The sequence below is a fragment of the Mobula birostris genome, chromosome 7, assembly GCF_030028105.1.
Source record: "Mobula birostris isolate sMobBir1 chromosome 7, sMobBir1.hap1, whole genome shotgun sequence".
Lineage (NCBI taxonomy): Eukaryota > Metazoa > Chordata > Chondrichthyes > Myliobatiformes > Myliobatidae > Mobula > Mobula birostris.
In genome coordinates, this window is record NC_092376.1 from 6980171 (window position 1) to 6998051 (window position 17881).

Sequence of the window (17881 nt, forward strand, 5' to 3'; positions counted from 1 at the left end):
ATCAGTAGGGTTTATTGGTCTGGTGCGTGTGATTGTGCAATGCGGCCGGCTGGACCGGAAGGGCCTGCTATAGTACTGTATCTCTAAATAAAATTTAAACCCTACTTTTTAAAGGCAAGTTGGATAGGTACTTAGGTAGACAAAGTATGGAGGCAATACTGGCTTGGAATTAGTATAGATAGGCAAAGCGGAACGGGTGGGCAGAATGGCCTGTTTCTGTGCTCTTATTCCACTGATTTGTCTGAGCTCCATTTAACTGAGACTCAGCGCTATTTGCGTCCCCCTGTGACCGCCTGAGGAGACAACTGGCACTCCCTCCCAAAAGTGTGCCATCAGCAAACTGGGCTCTGCGTCATCCTGCGCAGCGGAGAGTCGGGGGGGGGGTGTGGGAGGCTAGTCCCTGAGGGACCCCACGTCCTGTCAGGCGGAACCGGCCTTCCCTTTAATCAAGCCCTCGTTCCCCTGCTTTGTAAAGTTTACGGGAATAAGTGAACTGAGTCTGGACTGGAAAATAAAACGGAAGGCTCGACCGAGGCATTTTTTTCCGCGAACGGGGCAGTTGAGAAGAACGCGAAGCCAGGTCTTGAGATGACTAGAATCAGTGCTTCAAGGATGTTTCACTTTTAGCAAGACCGCGTTTGAGGGGCTTGCAATGGATTTGGTGAGCACAGTGGAATGCCTAATAGAAACTGCAGTCTAATCTAGACAAATGAGTTAATAAGGGAGAAATGAAAGCCAGCCAGAACACCCAAAAAAAGTGAAGTGATCTGTCAGCAATGGTACGGATCTTTCAGAACAAAACAAGTCATAAATTATTTTCGGTTTTAAAAGCAGTCTCGTAGAGGACAAGCGTCTTACTCCCTTGCGAAGCGAGCAGGTAACTTTCTTTACGCAGATCGACGCGACAATGATTTTTTTAAAGCAGGCCACTCAGGGACATGGGCTATATAATTTTTAGTGACTATATGTTTTTTCTCTCTGCTGTTATAGCTATATGTACTGTGTGTGGCTATTGGTACCGTGTTTTGCACCTTAGCCCGGGAGCAAAGCTGCTTCTTTTGGCAGTGTTGAATGAAGTGGTCTCCGCGCCCCGTGGATATCTCCTCCTTGCCGTTCCTTTAACGTTTTTCTGCTTTACGAGGTCGAGTTGCCAGCTCGACGCTGCACTCAGCATGGTTGGAAAAGCGCGCAAGGAGCCGGCCGGGTTCAAACCTGCGACGGCTCGCCCCGAAGTCCAGTGCAGGTGCAACTACACCACCGGCCGGCTGCATTCGCGATGAACGTTCGCAGTAAATTTAGTATCAAAGTGCATATATAACCAAGGGACCGCTTTCTTGCGGACATTCACAGAAAATGCGAAGCAATGGGAGAGGTAATAATTACGACTCTACCGAAGAAGATGCAAGGCGCTCGTTCCCTCTGCTGGTCTGTAGGTCACACTTGGGCAAGGTGTAGCACCTGCTTAGCACCCCCCACCCACCCCACCCAAATCAGCATCACGTGAAGCCGTGGGAGCAGGTGGTGGGTGGTCGTACGAGCTGCTGGTGCATATCACAAGTCCTGGTTATGTGACCACTGACGCCAGGCAGACAATCTCTGAAGAGTATTGATAATGGCTGGGGTCACCTATCTTATAAAGACACTGCCCAGAAGAAGGCAACGTCAAACCACTTCTGTAGAAAAAATTACCAAGAACAATCATGGTCATGGAAAGACCATGATCGCTCACATCATATGACACGGCAGATAACGAACGAATGATGCTGATAATAATAATAATAATAATAATAATAATAATAATAGTCATAGCCATACTTTATTGATCCCGGGGGAATTGGTTTTCGTTACAGTTGCACCATAAATAATATAGTAATAAAACCATAAATAATTAAATAGTAATATGTAAATTATGCCAGGAAATAAGTCCAGGACCAGCCTATTGGCTGAGGGTGTCTGACCCTCCAAGGGAGGAGTTGTAAAGTTTGATGGCCGCAGGCAGGAATGACTTCCTATGACGCTCGGTGTTGCATCTCGGTGGAATGAGTCTCTGGCTGAAGGTACTCCTGTGCCCAACCAGTACATTATGTAGTGGATGGGAGATATTGACCAAGATGGCATGCAACTTAGGCAGCATCCTCTTTTCAGACAGCACCGTCAGAGAGTCCAGTTCCATCCCCACAACATCACTGGCCTTACGAATGAGCTTGTTGATTCTGTTGGTGTCTGCTACCCTCAGCCTGCTGCCCCAGCACACAACAGCAAACATGATAGCACTGGCCACCACAGACTCGTAGAACATCCTCAGCATCGTCCAGCAGATGTTAAAGGACCTCAGTCTCCTCAGGAAATAGAGACGGCTCTGACCCTTCTTGTAGACAGTCTCAGTGTTCTTTGACCAGTCCAGTTTATTGTCAATTCGTATCCCCAGATATTTGTAATCCTCCACCATGTCCACACTGACCCACTGGATGGAAACAGGGGTCACCGGTACCTTAGCTCTCCTCAGGTCTACCACCAATAATAATAATAATAAATAAGCAATAAATATCGAGAATATGAGATGATGAGCAAGGTTGATTGAAAAATAAACTTGAACTTGAACTTAAGGTCTGTGGCCTTGGTAACCAAGGATAACTCACGCTTAAAGGAGTTAAGCAGCTGGGGGAGAGAAAGCTTGAGACAGAGTTTAAAGGGGAAAAGTGGACAGATCTCTAGAACAGTGCAGCAACAGACAAACTGCTGGAGGAACTTGATGGGTGGTGCAGCATCTGTGGTGGGACAAGAATTGCCGACATTTCAGGTTGAAACTCTGCAACAGGGCTGAGCCCCTCCAGCAAAGTGTTTGTTGCTTGGGATTCTGGCATCTGTCTGCTGTCTCTGGTGTCAGGCTGAAACTCCAAGAAGTTGTGGCAATTATAATAGAACTGAGAACAGCAAAAAAAAGTTTGCAAAAGAATTACACAGCGACATTCGGGACATTTAAAAGTCTCTTAAACACAGGGATGATGGAAAAATGGGGAGTTACTTTGGAGGGAAAAGATAGATTGATCTTATGGAAAGACCCTTCTGGGACATTGATGAGCTGCTGTCAATGGCCTGAGTCCTCTGTCTTGGGCCAGTCTTTATTGGTATCTCTCCTCTCCCAGGGATGAGGGCTTTGGAGCTTCTGTTGGTGTGTCTGTAGCTCTGGGTTTTTACGGGATGAGGTTGCCAGCCCCATGTACAACCCTCCTCCTCTCACAGCCAGGCTTCAGATTGTCCATGGCAATGGATTACCCTTGGAGCAGGTTAAAAGTTTAGCACATCTTCAGGGGCTGAAGGGCCTGGGCTGTGCTGTACTGGTCTATGTCTTATCAGCTCTAGAGTTGAGAGATCCCATTAAGGCTTACAGAATTCAGGGGATTGAGTGCAAGAGCTGTTAGGTAATGTTGCAGCTGAATAAAACCCTGGTTACACCACACATAGAATGTTGTGTTCAGCTCTGGTCGCTTCATTCTGGGAGTGACGTGCAAGCTTTGCAGAGGGTGCAGACAAGACTTACTGGGATGCTGGATCACAGAGCATGTCTTATGAGGACATCCCAAATGAGCTGGAGCTTTTCCTTTTGGAGGAAAGGAGGATGAGGTGACTTGATAGAGTGTACAAGATGATAAGAAGCATAGAGAGAGTGGACAGCATGAGACTTTGTACTATGGTGGGAAAGGCTATCATGAGGAGGCATAATTTTAAGGTGAACACACACACTCACTGGAAGGACGTACAACTCCTTACAGAGGATGCTGGAATTGAACTCTGAACTCTGGCACCCCATGCTGTAACAGCATCATGCTCTTTGCTACACTGCCGTGGAGCCCCTGATTGGAGGAATGTTTAGGAAAGATTTCAGAGGTAGGTTGTCTGCACGAAATGTGTTGAGTGTATGGAATGTGCTGCCAGGTGTGTTGATACTGTACATTAGACATGTGGGAGACTCTTAAATGGGCACATGAGTGATAGAAAAATGGAGGATTATGTAGGAGGGAAGGGTTACATTGATGGTGGACTAAATTAAATGGTCAGCACCACATTGTGGACTGGACTGAACTGTACTGTACTGTTCTAATTATTGGCAAGTTAAATTTTAAAGGTCACGTTAACAAAAATGAGTTGGTGAACGGAACTGCAAATTGCGAGTTGCGGAATGGCAAACGAGATCACGAACAATGGCAGAGAAATTTCAATAAGTGGGCTATGGAGGGCTCTGGTCTGGGTGCAGAACAATGGGGTTAGGCAGAGAAATAGTTCAGCATAGAGGTGTACAAGATGATGAGGGGCATTGATCACGTGGATAGTCAGAGACTTTTTCCCAGCACTGAAACGGCTAGCACCAGAGGACACAGTTTTAAGGTGCTTGGAAGTAGGTACAGAGGAGAAGTCAGGGGTAAGTTACACAGAGAGTGGTGAGAGCGTGGAATGGGCTGCCGGTGACTGTGCTGGAGGTGGATACGATAGGGTCTTTTAAGAAACTCTTGGATAGGTACATGGAGCTTAGAAAAATAGAGGGCTATGGGTAACCCTAGGTAATTTTTAAAGTAAGTACATGTTCGGCACAGCATCGTGGGGCAAAGGGCCTGTATTGTGCTGTATGTTTTGTATGTTTCTATAAACTAGATGGGCTGAACAGTCTGCTTCTGTGTTCTATGACCATGATTCTATTGCAGTTAGTCATCTGTAGGCCGGCTGGTGGCGCAATGGCATCAGCGCTGGACTCCGGGGCGAAGGCTCCCGAGTTCAAATCCAAGTCGGGCCGCCCCCCCCGAGCACACTTTTCATCCGTGCTGGGTTGAGCGTCGAGTTAGCCACTCGGCCTCATTAAAAAAAAGGGTTGAGTCAGGAACATTCATATCGTGACCCGGTTAATCTGAAAGGAGACCAATCCTGACACTACGTGCCAGTCAAGAATGGCTGACTGGTGTGACATGGAAAAAAAAAGTCATCTGTAGATGTAAAAACGCAAACAACAGGAATTCTGCGGATGCTGGAAATTCAAGCAACACACATCAAAGTGGCTGGTGAACACAGCAGGCCAGGCAGCATCTCTAGGAAGAGGTACAGTCGACGTTTCAGGCGGAGACCCTTCATCAGGACTAACTGAAGGAAGAGTTAGCCTCAAATATCTTACTAGCTCTTCCTTCAGTTAGTCCTGACGAAGGGTCTCGGCCTGAAACGTCGACTGTACCTCTTCCTAGAGATGCTGCCTGGCCTGCTGCGTTCACCAGCAACTTTGATGTGTGTTGCATCTGTAGATGTGTTTGCATCCCAATTGCAGAGCCCTTAAGACAAAAAAGAACTCAGAATCAAATTTACTAACGCTGATTTAGGTGATGTGAAACTTGTGGTTTTGCAGCAGCATTACACGGCAAAGACATAGAAATACTATAAATTATATCAAAAGTGCAAAGAAACATTATTTATTTATTTATTCTATTTAGTTAGCTGCAAACCCCAGCAACCCCCGACAAACTCAATTTAACCCTAACCTAATCACAGCAGAATTTACAATAACCAATTAACCTACTTGATAATCCAATCACAAACAAGAGAAAATCTGCAGATGCTTGAAATCTGAGCAACATGTACAAAATGCTGGAGGAACTCAGCAGGCCAGGAAGCATTTATGGAAAAGAGAATAGTCGATGTTTTGGGCTAAGACCCTTCAGCAGGACTGGAGAAAAAAAGATTAGTAGAGTTGGGGGGGGGGGAGGGAGAAACACAAGATGATATATGAAACTGGAAGGGAGGGAGGGGTGAAGTAAAGAGCTGGGAAGTTGATGGGTGAAAGAGATACAGGGCTGGAAAAGGGGGGGATCTAATAGGAGAGGATAGAAGACCATGGAGAAAGAAAAGGTGGGGAGGGTCACCAGAGGGAGGCGATGGGCAGGCAAGGAGTTAAGGTGAGAGGGAAAAGGGGATGGGGAATGGTGAAGGGGGGGTCATTACCGGAAGTTCAAGAAATTGATGTTCATGCCACCAAGTTGGAGGCTACCCCGATGGAATATAAGATATTGTTTCTCCAACCTGAGTGTGGTCTCATCGCGATAGTAGAGGAAGCCATGGATGGACATATCGGAATGGGAATGGGAAGTGGAATTAAAATGGGTGGCCACCGGGAGAGCCCGCTTTTTCTGGTGGACGGAGTGTAGGTGCTTGGTGAAGCGGTCTCACTGATACACAGGAGGCCATACCAAACACAGTAGATGACCCCAACAGACCCACAGGTGAAGTGTTGCTTCACCTGTAAGGACTGTTTGGAGCCCTGAATGGTCATGAGGGAGGAGGTGTAGGGGCAGGTGAAGCACTTGTTCCGCTTGCAAGGATAAGTGCTAGGAGGGAGATCAGCAGAGAGGGACGAATGGACTAGGGAGTTGTGTAGGGAGAGATCCCTGCAGGACACAGGAAGTTGAGTGGGGGAGGAGGAAAGATGTGCTTGGTGGTGGGATCCCATTGGAGATGGCAGAAGTTGCAGAGAATTATGTGCTGGACACGGAGGCTGGTGGGGTGGTAGATGAGGACAGGAGGAACCCTATCCCTGGTGGGGTGGCGGGAGGATGGACAGGAGGAACCCTATCCCTGGTGGGGTGGTAGATGAGGACAGAAGGAACCCTATCCCTGGTGGGGTGGCAGGAGGATGGAGTGAAAACAGATGAGCATGAAATGGAAGAGATGCAGTTGAGGGCAGCATTGATGGTGCCCGGAAGGGAATCTCCTTTCTTTGAAAAAGGAGCATATCTCCTTCGTTTTGGAATGAAAAGCCTTATTCTGAGAGCAAATGCGGCAGGGATGAAGGAATTGAGAGAAAGGGATAGTAGTTTTACAGGTAAAAGGGTGGGACGAAGTATAGTCCAGGTAGCTGTGAGAGTCCATGGGTTTATAATAGACATCAGTGGATAAGCTGTCTCCAGAGATAGAGACAGGGAGATCAAGAAAGGGGAGGGAGGTGTTGGAAATGGACCAGGTAAATTTCAGGGCAGGGTGGAAGTTGGAGGCAAAGTTGATGAAGTCAATGAGCTCTGTATGGCTGCAGGAAGCAGCAACAATGCATTCATCAATGATAGTGTAGGAAAAAAGGCTTGGAACATAGGCTGTTCCGCATAGCCGACAAAAAAGCAGGCATAGCTGCGACCCATGCGAGTGCCCATGGCTACACCTTTTGTTTGAAGGAAGTGGGAGAGCCATAGGAGAAATTATTAAGGGTGAAGAGAAGTTTCGCTGGGTGGAGAAGAGTGGTGGTGGAGGGGAACTGGTTGGGTCTGGTGTCCAGAAAGAAACAGAGAGCTTTGAAGCCTTCCTGGTGGAGGATGGAGGTGTATAGGAACCGGACATCCATAGTATAAATAACATGATGGGGCCAGGGAACTTGAATTCATTTAAAAGATCCAGAGCAGGCAAAGGGCCAGGGCAGGGTGTCCAGGAAGAGGAGGAGGGTGAAGACGGGAGAAGGGAGTGGAGAGTCTTTGCCAAAGAGGTAGGCATGGAGACAGAGCCAGCAGAAGAAAAGCTCAGCATCATAGCGGACGGGGGATTGCTGAGGTGTGGGCGCAGGGGGACAGAACCTTCTGCCTCAGAGGGAGTGGTGAAGACCCGGCATGGATGAGAGCTGGGATCGGGGGGGGGGGCGGTTGGATGGGTTTGGTAGTGTCTGAGGGGAAAGGAAGTTTGGGGTGTTTGTTCAGGGATGGTGAGGTGAGAGGAAGATGGAGTCTCCGAGGACGTAAGAGCTGGCGGTGGCACCTGTGGGAGAGAGGATTGTGGAGTGGCGGTGGGGAAAGGGGAGACGGGTTCCAGCGGCAGCGCGTGAAGACCTGGCATGGAGGTCAAGGCTGGAGGTTGTGCAATCAGTACTTTGAAGTGATCAAGGTCATTGGAACCTACATTGATGGTGGAGGAGTCCGGGTTTTGAATCTGCTCTGAATTGTTTAGAGCCGTTGCAGGGATCACGGTCTGGAGATGACTCTGTACGTCTTTAGACTGCCGGAGGAAACTGGAGGAGCCGGGGAACACTAACACATTTGATGGGGAGGATGTACAGACTCCTTACAGACGTAGGAATTGAACCCTGAACTCCTACGTCCCAAGCTGTAATAGCGTCACGCTAACCGCGACGCTATGCTGGCGCCTAGTTAGGGTGTCTGATGAGGGAGCATGCTGAGAGACTGCTGCCTGACCTGTTGAGTTCCTCCAGCATTTTGTGTGTTGCTCTGGATTTCCCCCACCTGCAGAATATCTTTTGCTCATGGACCATTCAGAAATAAGATGGCAGAGGACACAGAGCAGTTTCTGCATCAGTGAGTGAGGGTCTTCACTCTAACTGGTGTATTGAGAAGACAGTGTGTTCTGAGTGGTGCGGGTCCTTAGTGAAGGACACCACCTTGCCTTTTGAAGATGTCCTTGGTGGGGAGAGTTTTGCCTGTGATGGAACTGGCTGACTAGAAGCCAGCACAGCTTCTTGCGACCCTGGACTTTGGCCCCTGCATACCAGGCAGTGACGCAACCAGTTAGAATGCTCTCCGCCGTCCATTTGAAGCAATATGTTAGAGTCTTCCGTGACATACCAAATCTCCTTAAGCTCCAAGTGAAGTAGAGATTGGGCCAGGAATAGGAGAAGCAGGTAGAAACCTGATCAAGAGATACCTGAGGTGGCATGGGAGCTTGGCAAGCAGCATCATAATGCTATTACGATACCAGTGACTGTGTTCAACTCAGCTGTAGCCCAATGGCTGAAGCCTGGAGACTGGGGGCCTCGGGGTCTGTAATGGAGTTGGAGGTAGAGATAGATAGATAAAGAGAGAAACAAGGGGCTTGTTCACAAGACACAAGATCACAAGACGAAGGAGCAGGAGTAGGCCATTTGGCCCATCGAGTCTGCTCCGCAGCTTCCCCATGAGCTAAACTATTCTCCCATCTAGATCCAATTTCCGGCTTTTTCCCCATATCCCTTGATACCCTGACTAATTAGATACCTGTCAATCTCCTCCTTAAACACCCTCAATAATCGGCCCTCCACAGCTGTATGTGGCAACGAATTCCACAAATCCACGACCTTCTGGCTAAAAAAATTTCTCCTCATCTCTGTTTTAACTGGGTACCCTCTAATTCTAAGACTATGGCCTCTTGTCCTGGACTCACTCACCAAGGGAAACAACCTTTCCACATCTACTCTGTCCAACCCTTTCAACATTCAAAATGTTTCTATGAGATCCCCTCTCATTCTTCTATACGCTAATGAATACAGTCCAAGAGCCGACAAACACTCCTCATATGTTAGCCCCTGCATTCCAGGAATCATCCTCGTAAATCTTCTCTGAACTCTCTCCAACATCAGTACATCCTTGTTGTGCTGTTGTTGTTTTGATGTTGCTTGTTATGTTCTGTATTGTTCTGCTGAGCAATGTGGACATGCTGTGTTGGTGTGGTAACATTTGCGGGCTGCCCAGCACACCCTTAGGTTGTGTTGGTTGTTAGCACAAATGACACATTTCTCTGTGTTTTGATGTTCGTTTGATCATTATCTACTGGCTTGCATGACATGGGCGATCGTGGTCTTTCTGTGACCATGGTTGGTCTCGGTAAATTTTTCTACAGAAGTGGTTTGCCGTTGTCTTCTGCTGGGCAGTGTCTTTACAAGACATTGTCAATACTCTCCAGAGATTGTCTGCCTGACATCAGTAGTCACATTAGTCACATAACCAGGACTTGTGATATGTACCAGCTGCTCATACGACCATCCACCACCTGCTCCTGTGGCTTCATGTGACCTTGATCAGGGTGGGGGAGCAGGTGCTACACCTTGCCCAAGGGTGCCCTGCAGGTGAGTGGAGGGAAAGGGCACCCTACGTCTCCTTTGCTAGAGACGTCCCTCTACCCCGTCTCTCTATGTCTTGATGTATATGTCATTAATCAGTTATGGTCCAGATGGGGAAGAGTTTAGACGTACATCTTGATCAGCATAGAAACATTGGGTTGAAGGGCCTGATGCTACCCTATAATTTGTCAAGTTTGAATGGAACAGATGCAGAGAACAACGGGACAGTTAGTAGAGCCACTGCCTTGCACCCAGAGACCAGGGATAGAATGGAAATGTTTAACAGTGACGTAAGGGGGGGCAACAAAGAGGTTCAGGTGCCTGGAATGGGTTACCAGGGGCAATAGAGAAGCAGGCAGTTTAAGAGTCTGTTAGATAGACACATCAATAGGAAGAGAATGGATGGGCATGAATGATACACAGGAGGAGGGCGTTCAGTAGAAATTGGCATCAAGTTCGTCACGACATCATGTCCTGTCCAGTATTATACAATTTGATGATCTCTGCTCTAATTTATAAGGATATATAAAATAATTCTGGAATGTTTTCCATGCTGTTAAAGGAACTAGGAAGAAAACAGCAAATCTTCTGATGCTCATTAGTCAATTGTTTCTGTTTCCAGGCACAAGGCCAAAGTGCTGGAAAATGGTTCTGTTGAGTTAGAGAGAGAGCAGAGCACCGACTGACCGGCATAAAGTTCTCCTGTCTAACATTGGCAATGGGCAGGTTACTGGAAAAAAAGTTTCCAGTAAATCTTTGAGTGCTGTCAGAATGTTTTGTCAAGGGGAGAACGTGTCTGACTGAGGTTTAGAGTTTGTGAAGTAAAAGGGTGTTAGTGTGTTTGATAATAAGCTACAATCGCTTGAAGGGAGTTGAGAAATGTGGAATGTGGAACTTAGTGCACAGAACATGAAACATGAAACATGAAGTAAGTTAATCATGGGTAAAACCCCCTGCACTATTGAGCACATCTCTACTGAGTGCTGTCGCAGGAAAGTGGATTCCATCATCAAGGACTCCCATTATCCAGGCTATGCCCTCTCCTCACTGGTGCCATCGGGAAGGAGCTGCAGGACCCTTAGATCTCACACCGCCAGGTTCAGTAACAGTTATTCCCCTTCAATCATCAGGCTCCTGAACCAGTGTGGATAACTTTACTCACGTCAACTCTGAACAGATTCCACAACCTACAGACAATAGACAATAGGTGCAGGAGTAGACCATTCAGCCCTTCGAGCCAGCACCACCATTCGCTGTGATCATGGCTGATCATCCATAATCAATACACACTTTCAAGGACTCTTCATCTCATGTTCTCAATATTTATTGCTTATTTATTATTATTGTTATTATGACTTCTTTTCTCTTTCTTTTTGAATTTCCACAGTTTGTTTTTTTGCACATTGGTTGGCATACGTCTTGTTGGGTGCAGTTTTTCACTGATCCTGTTGTGTTTCTTGTATTTTCTGTGAATGCCCACAAGAAAGTGAACCTTGGTGTTGTATACAGTGACATGTACAGGTATGTACTTCGATAATAAATTTACTTTGAACTTTGAACATTGAAATATGAAATATGGAACATCAAATGTGGAAAGTCAAAAGTAGAACATAGAACTTAAAATGTAGAATGTAGAACTTAGAACATAGCATATAGGACAGTACAGCACAGGAGCAGACCTTTTGACCCACAATGTTGTGCTGAACCAATTAAATTAGTAATCAAATGGTTAACTCAACAGATGGGTCAAAAGACCTGTTCCTAAGCTATAAGACTATAAGATCTTTCATCTTAGTAGCTCTTTAACTCCATGTTTTAATGTTCTTGTCCACACTGTTGACCCCTGGCTGTTCTTCATAAAAGCTTCAATGGTCCCCAGAGCAGGTTGTGGAAGGCTGGGTTAGTGGGAAGAGAATTCTTTGATTGGGACAGCTGGTCCTGATAGCTTTTGTGGTCAAGCTGATATTTCTAGTTAATTTAAATGCTTGTTAAAGCAAATAGCAGAACTGAAGATGCCAGTATAAAAAAAAACTCTATTTACGATGGCCTATAACAGTTAGAGCAAATTTGTATTACAAAGTCATATTGGGCTATGTGGGAGGGGAAGGGTTAGATTGATCTTCAAGTAGGTTAAAAAGTCAGCACAAAGAGCCTTAGTGTATTGTAATGTTCTATGTTCTATGTACACGTGTCATACAGTACTTAAAAATACCACTAACACTCATACATATATACAGTGAATACAGTATTACTAGCACAGGCAAAGCATCCCTACTATTGGATGATGCTACAAAAAAGCTGTATCCATCATCAAGATCCCCCATTACCCAGACTGTGCTCTCTTCTCACTGCTACCAAAGCTGGGTGGCAGTGTGAAATGTGAGGAGGATGTTATGAGAATGCAGGGTGACTTGGACAGGCTGGGTGAGAGGGCGGATGCACGGCAGATGCAGTTTAATGTGGATAAATGTGAGTTTATCCACTTTGGTGGTAAGAACAGGAAGGCAGATTATTATCTAAATGGAGTCAAGTTAGGAAAAGGGGAAGTACAACGAGATCGAGGTGTTCTTGTACATCAGTCACTGAAAGCAAGCATGCAGGTACAGCAGACAGTAAAGAAAGCTAATGGCATACTGGCATTCATAACAAGGGGAATTGAGTATAAGAGCAAAGAGGTCCTTCTGCAGCTGTACAGGGCCCTGGTGAGACCACACCTGGAGTATTGTGTACAGTTTTGGTCTCCAAATTTGAGGAAGGACATTCTTGCTATTGAGGGAGTGCAGTGTAGGTTCACAAGGTTAATTCCCGGGATGGCGGGACTGTCATATGTTGAAAGATTGGAGCGACTGGGCTTGTATACACTGGAATTTAGAAGGATGAGAGGTAATCTTATTGAAAGATATAAGATTATTAAGGGATTGGACACGCTGGAGGCAGGAAGCATGTTCCTGCTGATAGGTGAGTCCAGAACCAGAGGCCACAGTTTAAGAATAAGGGGTAGACCATTTAAAACAGAGTTGAGGAAAAACTTTTTCACCCAGAGAGTGGTGGATATGTGGAATGCTCTGCCCCAGAAGGCTGTGGAGGCCAAGTCTCCGGATGTCTCCGGAGACGGATAGAGCTCTTAAAGATAGTGGAGTCAAAGGTTATGGGGATAAGGCAGGAACTGGATACTGATTGTGGATGATCAGCCATGATCACAGTGAATGGCGGTGCTGGCTTGAAGGGCCGAATGGCCTACTCCTGCACCTATTGTCTGTTGTCTATTACCACCAGGAAGGAGGTACAGGAGCCTTAGGTCCCTACACCACCAGACTCTGGAACATGTGTTAACTTATAACCACCAGGCTCCTGAACTAGCATGGATAGCTTCACTCACTACTGCTCTGAACTGATTCTACAGACTCACTTACAAGGACTCTTTACAACTCATCTTCTTAGTATTATACTTAAACTCTGTGGCCACTTTATTATGTACCTTCTGCATCTAATAAAGTGGCCACTGAATGTATGTTTTGGTCTTCTGCTGCTGTTGCCCGTCCACTTCATGGTTTGACATATGCTATTCTGCACACCACTATTGTAAGACGTGGTTATTTGAGTTACTGTCACCTTCCTGTCAGCTTGAACCAATGTGGCCATTCTCCTCTGACCCTCTCTCTCATTAACAAGGTGTGTTTGTGCACAGAACTGCCACTCAGTGGATGTTTTTTTTTGCTTTTTTCACACCATTCTCTGTAAACTCTGGAGACTGTTGTGTGTGAAAATCCCAGAAGATCAGCAGTTCCTGAGATACTCAAACCACCTTTTCTGGCACCAACAATCATTCCACTGCCAAAGTCACTTAGATCACATTTCTTCCCCGTTCTGATGTTTGGTCTGAATGACAACTGAACCTCTTGACCATGTCTGCATGCTTTCATGCGTTGAGTTGCTGTCACATGATTGACTGATTAGATACATGTTTTAACGGACAGATGTACGGGTGTACCTAAAGAAGTTGACAAAAAAAGTTGTCCCAAACTTCCCCCACTAAATTTGGCCTCTCCATACTGGAAAATAGATACTGTCTACCCGATCTAAGTCTCTCATAATTTTGTAAACTTCTAAAAAATCTCCCCGCAGCCTCAGCGTTGGATAGAGTAAAGATTAGTTTGATTTGTCACATGTACATCAAAACATGCGTTATTTGCATCAAATTAAAGCAGTGAAGATTGTGCTGGGGGCAGCCTGCAAGTGGCAACAGTACATACCCACGACTCACTGACAGTAACTGTACGTCTTTGGGATGTGGAGGGAAACCCTCGCAGTCACGGTGAGAACATACAAACTCCTTACAGACAGCAGTGGGAACCGAACCGTGGACAGCAAACCAAAGGCTTATATAGCTGCTACATATCTCAGCACCGCTGCCCATGAAGGCAGGCGTGCCATATGCCTTAAACATAGAACGGTACATGCAATATTTCAGTAATATTGTAAATATATTGCTTGATTCAGTGTTTTTGTTTGTTTAAGTACTTCATTATAGGTTATATGTATAAATACGTGAATTGCAATCATCATGACGCTACCACGTGATAAGTGCATGCGCCTCACTTAAAGTAAACACAAAGTTAGACTCACATTTCGGACTCCTGTGACTTCGATTGAATTACTTTAATGTTTTGAAATTACCAGACATAACACATACCCTTTGCGTTGACTTTATAATATTCTCTAAGATCAATCTAACCCTTCCCTCCTACATAGCCCTCCATTTTTCTGTCATTCATGTGTCTATCTGAGAGTCTCTTTAATGTTCCTAATGTACTTGGCTCTATCAGCACCCCTGGCAGGTCATTCCATGAAGCCACTACTCTCTGTGTAAAAGAACTTATCTCTGACATCACCCCTCTACTTCCAATCACCTAAAATTATGCCCCCCTATATTAGCTGCCTTTACCAGTCTATCTACTTTTAGGGAGCTATGGACTTGGACCCTAAGATCTCTGTTCACCATAAACACAAGAGATTCTGAAGTGTCCTGATGAAGGGTCTCGGTCCAAAACACCGACTGCTTATTCCCCTCCATAGATGCTGCCTGACCTGCTGAGTTCCTCCAGTATTTGGTGTGTGTCTCTCTGAACAACAGCTCTGGTAAGAGTCCTGCCATTAACTGTATACTTTCCCCTTACATTTGACCTCCCAAAATGCAACATCTCACTCTTGCCTAGATTAAACTCCAAGCTCCAAGACAGTTCTAACCATCTCTAAACTGACTGAAGAAGAAGATGACTGTCTGACTAGGAAAACCTCACATCTCCACGGAGCAGCCTAAATAACTCACTTGACCTAGTGTTCATCTTTGCCCCACTACCTGCACCTTCAACATGGAAACCTGTGGTTAAACATCTGTGCCACAGGTTACGGGGAACTGAAGCTCCCCACTTCGCATTTCCCAGAAAATGAAAGCTCACTGCGAATGACCAACTGCAATCGAACCACAAAAACCACTCGGAGGGACTCATGGAAGCGTGGCATCTGATTTACTTCCCAAAGAGGTACAAAATGCACATTTTCAATGTCTTGTCAACCTTCCTGTATCCCTGATGGTTTGCATTGCAGAACATCAGAAATAGCATCAAAATCAGGTTTATTATCACTGATGTATGTTGTGGGTTTTGTTTTGTGACAGTAGAACAGTGCAATACAGTATAAAATACTATAAATTGCAACATGAAATATTTAAAAAAGTGCAAAAAGAGAGCGGAGTAGTGAGGTGACGTACATGGGTTCATTGTCCATTCAGAAATCTGATGGTGGAGGGGAGGAAGAAGCTGTTCCTAAAACATTAAGTGTGTGTCTTCAGGCTCCTATAACTTCTTTCTGGTTGTAGTAATGAGAAGAGGGTAAGTTCTAAGTTGTGAGGGTCCTTCAGGATGCCATCTGAATGTCAAAGCATACCAAGGTCTCACTGCGATTCATGGCCAATATGTGCCAATGGCTTCCTGTGCCTAGCGTGGCTCCTAGCATGTGTCTAGCCATTTAGCAGGTCAAATTTCCTCAGCAACGCTCACAAGATGTTGGAGGAAATCTTCAGCCCTCTTTCTTTCCAGTCCTGATGTATGGCCTCGGCTCGAGATTCCTGGGATTTTCTGGTGCAACAGTGTCTAGGTTTCACAGAGAATGGTGCAAATAAAAAAAAACATCCAGTGAATGGTAGTTCTGTGCGCAAAAATGCCTTGTTAATGAGAGAGGGCAGGAGTCCGGTTCAAGCCATCAGGAAGGCAGCAGTAGCTCAGTAACCATGTGTCGCAGCAGTGGTTTGCAGAAGAGCATCTTTGAATGCACATGTGGATGGGCTACGGTGGCAGAAGAGAAAACCCACACAGTCACAAAGAGGATGTACTGACAGACAGCAGCATGCTTGGTGAGTTCCTCCACCATTTTGTGGGTGTTGCTCAAGATGTCGGGCATCTACAGAATCTCTTCACTGTCCTTCTATAGGTGTGGTGGCATCACAGCCTGCTGTGGGAACACTAATGCCTTTGAGTAGAAAATCCTACAAAAGGTAGTGGATTCAGCCCGGAACATCACGGGTAAAACCCTCCCAATCATCAAGAACCTCTACATGAAACACTGTTGTAGGAAAGCCGCATCCATCATCCAGGGTCCTCACCACCCAGGCCATGCTCTTTTCTCACTGCTGCCATCAGGTAGAAGGTACAAAAGCCTCAGGATGCACCAGTAGGTTCAAGGACAGTTATTACCTCTCAACTATCAGGCTCTTGGACAAAAAAGGATAACTACACCCATCTATTGAGATGTTCCCACAACCAATGATCTCACTTTAAGGATTTTTTATCTTATTATTTATGTCTCTCATTACTTGTTGCTATTTATTTATATCTGCATTTGCTCAGTTTGTTATCTTCTATGGTCTGCTTGATCTTTCATTGATCCTGTTATAGTTGCTATTCTAAAGATTTCCTGAGTATGCACAAAGGAAAAAGAATCTTAGTGTTGTATGTGGTGACATATATGTACTCTGAATGCGAGTCTGTGGGTTGTGGAATCAGTTCAGAGGTGTGGTGAGTGAAGTTATCCTCGCGCTGGTTTAGAAACCCGATGGTTGTTGAGTAATATCTGTTCCTGAAGCTGACGGTGTGAGACCGAAGGTTCTTGTGCCTCTTGCCCAATGGTAATAGAGAAGAGAGCGTGGCCTGGATGGTGCAGGTCCATGATGGTAGATGCTGCTTTCTTGTGGCACAATGGTGGGGAGTGCTGTAGAGTTCAAAAACTAAGATACTGTTCATGGGTTCATTTTCCATTCAGAAATCTGATACCAGAGCAGAAGAAGCTGTTCCTAAAACATTGAGTGTGGGTGTTCAGACTCCTGTACCTCTTCCTGATGGTGGTAACGAGAAGAGAGGCCTTAATGATGAATGCTGCCTTCTTGAGGCATCACTTTTGAAGATGTCCTCGATCAAGGGGGAGGGATGTGGCCATGTTGGAGTTGGATGACCCTGTGCAGCCTCTTGTGATTCTGTGTTTCAGAGTCCCCACGCCAGGCAGTATGCTCTCCACCGTACATGTATAGACATTTGCTGAAGTTTTTGGTGACTTACCAAATCTCCAAAGACACAAATCACTGGAAGGACTCAGCAGGTCAGGCAGCATCTGTAGAGGAAAGTTGGTGTTTGGGGTCAAGACCCTTCATCAGGACTCCAGCAGGTAGGTGGGAGCCAGGGGCTGCTTGTAAGGTAATCAGGAAAAGAGGCAGAGAGGAGAGGGAGGATTGAGATTTTGGTTTGGATTTATTCTTCACATGTACATTGAAACATACAGTGAAGTACGTTGCTTGTATCAACAACTAACATGATCCAAGGATGTGTTGGGAGCAGCCTGCAAGTGTCACCTAATTCCATTGCCAATATAGCATGCCCTTACTAACCCTTACTCACCTGGACGTCCATGGAACGTAGGAGGAAACTGGAGCACCTGGAGGAAACCCATGCATGGGGGGGCGCGGTGGGAACATACAGACTCCTTACAGAC

General features: G+C 45.9%; 1 protein-coding gene across 3 annotated transcripts in view; it reads left to right on the top strand.

Annotated features, from left to right (window-relative positions):
- Positions 1-436: 436 nt before the first annotated feature.
- Positions 437-17881, top strand: part of LOC140199991 (P2Y purinoceptor 3) — a 66356-nt gene continuing 48911 nt past the window's right edge. For 2 of the 3 annotated variants that reach the window (XM_072262571.1, XM_072262569.1), the window contains exon 1: positions 437-877. The gene's annotated coding sequence lies outside the window, so the exon portion shown is untranslated. Of the gene's footprint in view, positions 878-15314; positions 15385-17881 lie in introns of those variants that run through there. The other variant, XM_072262570.1, reaches the window with a different exon arrangement.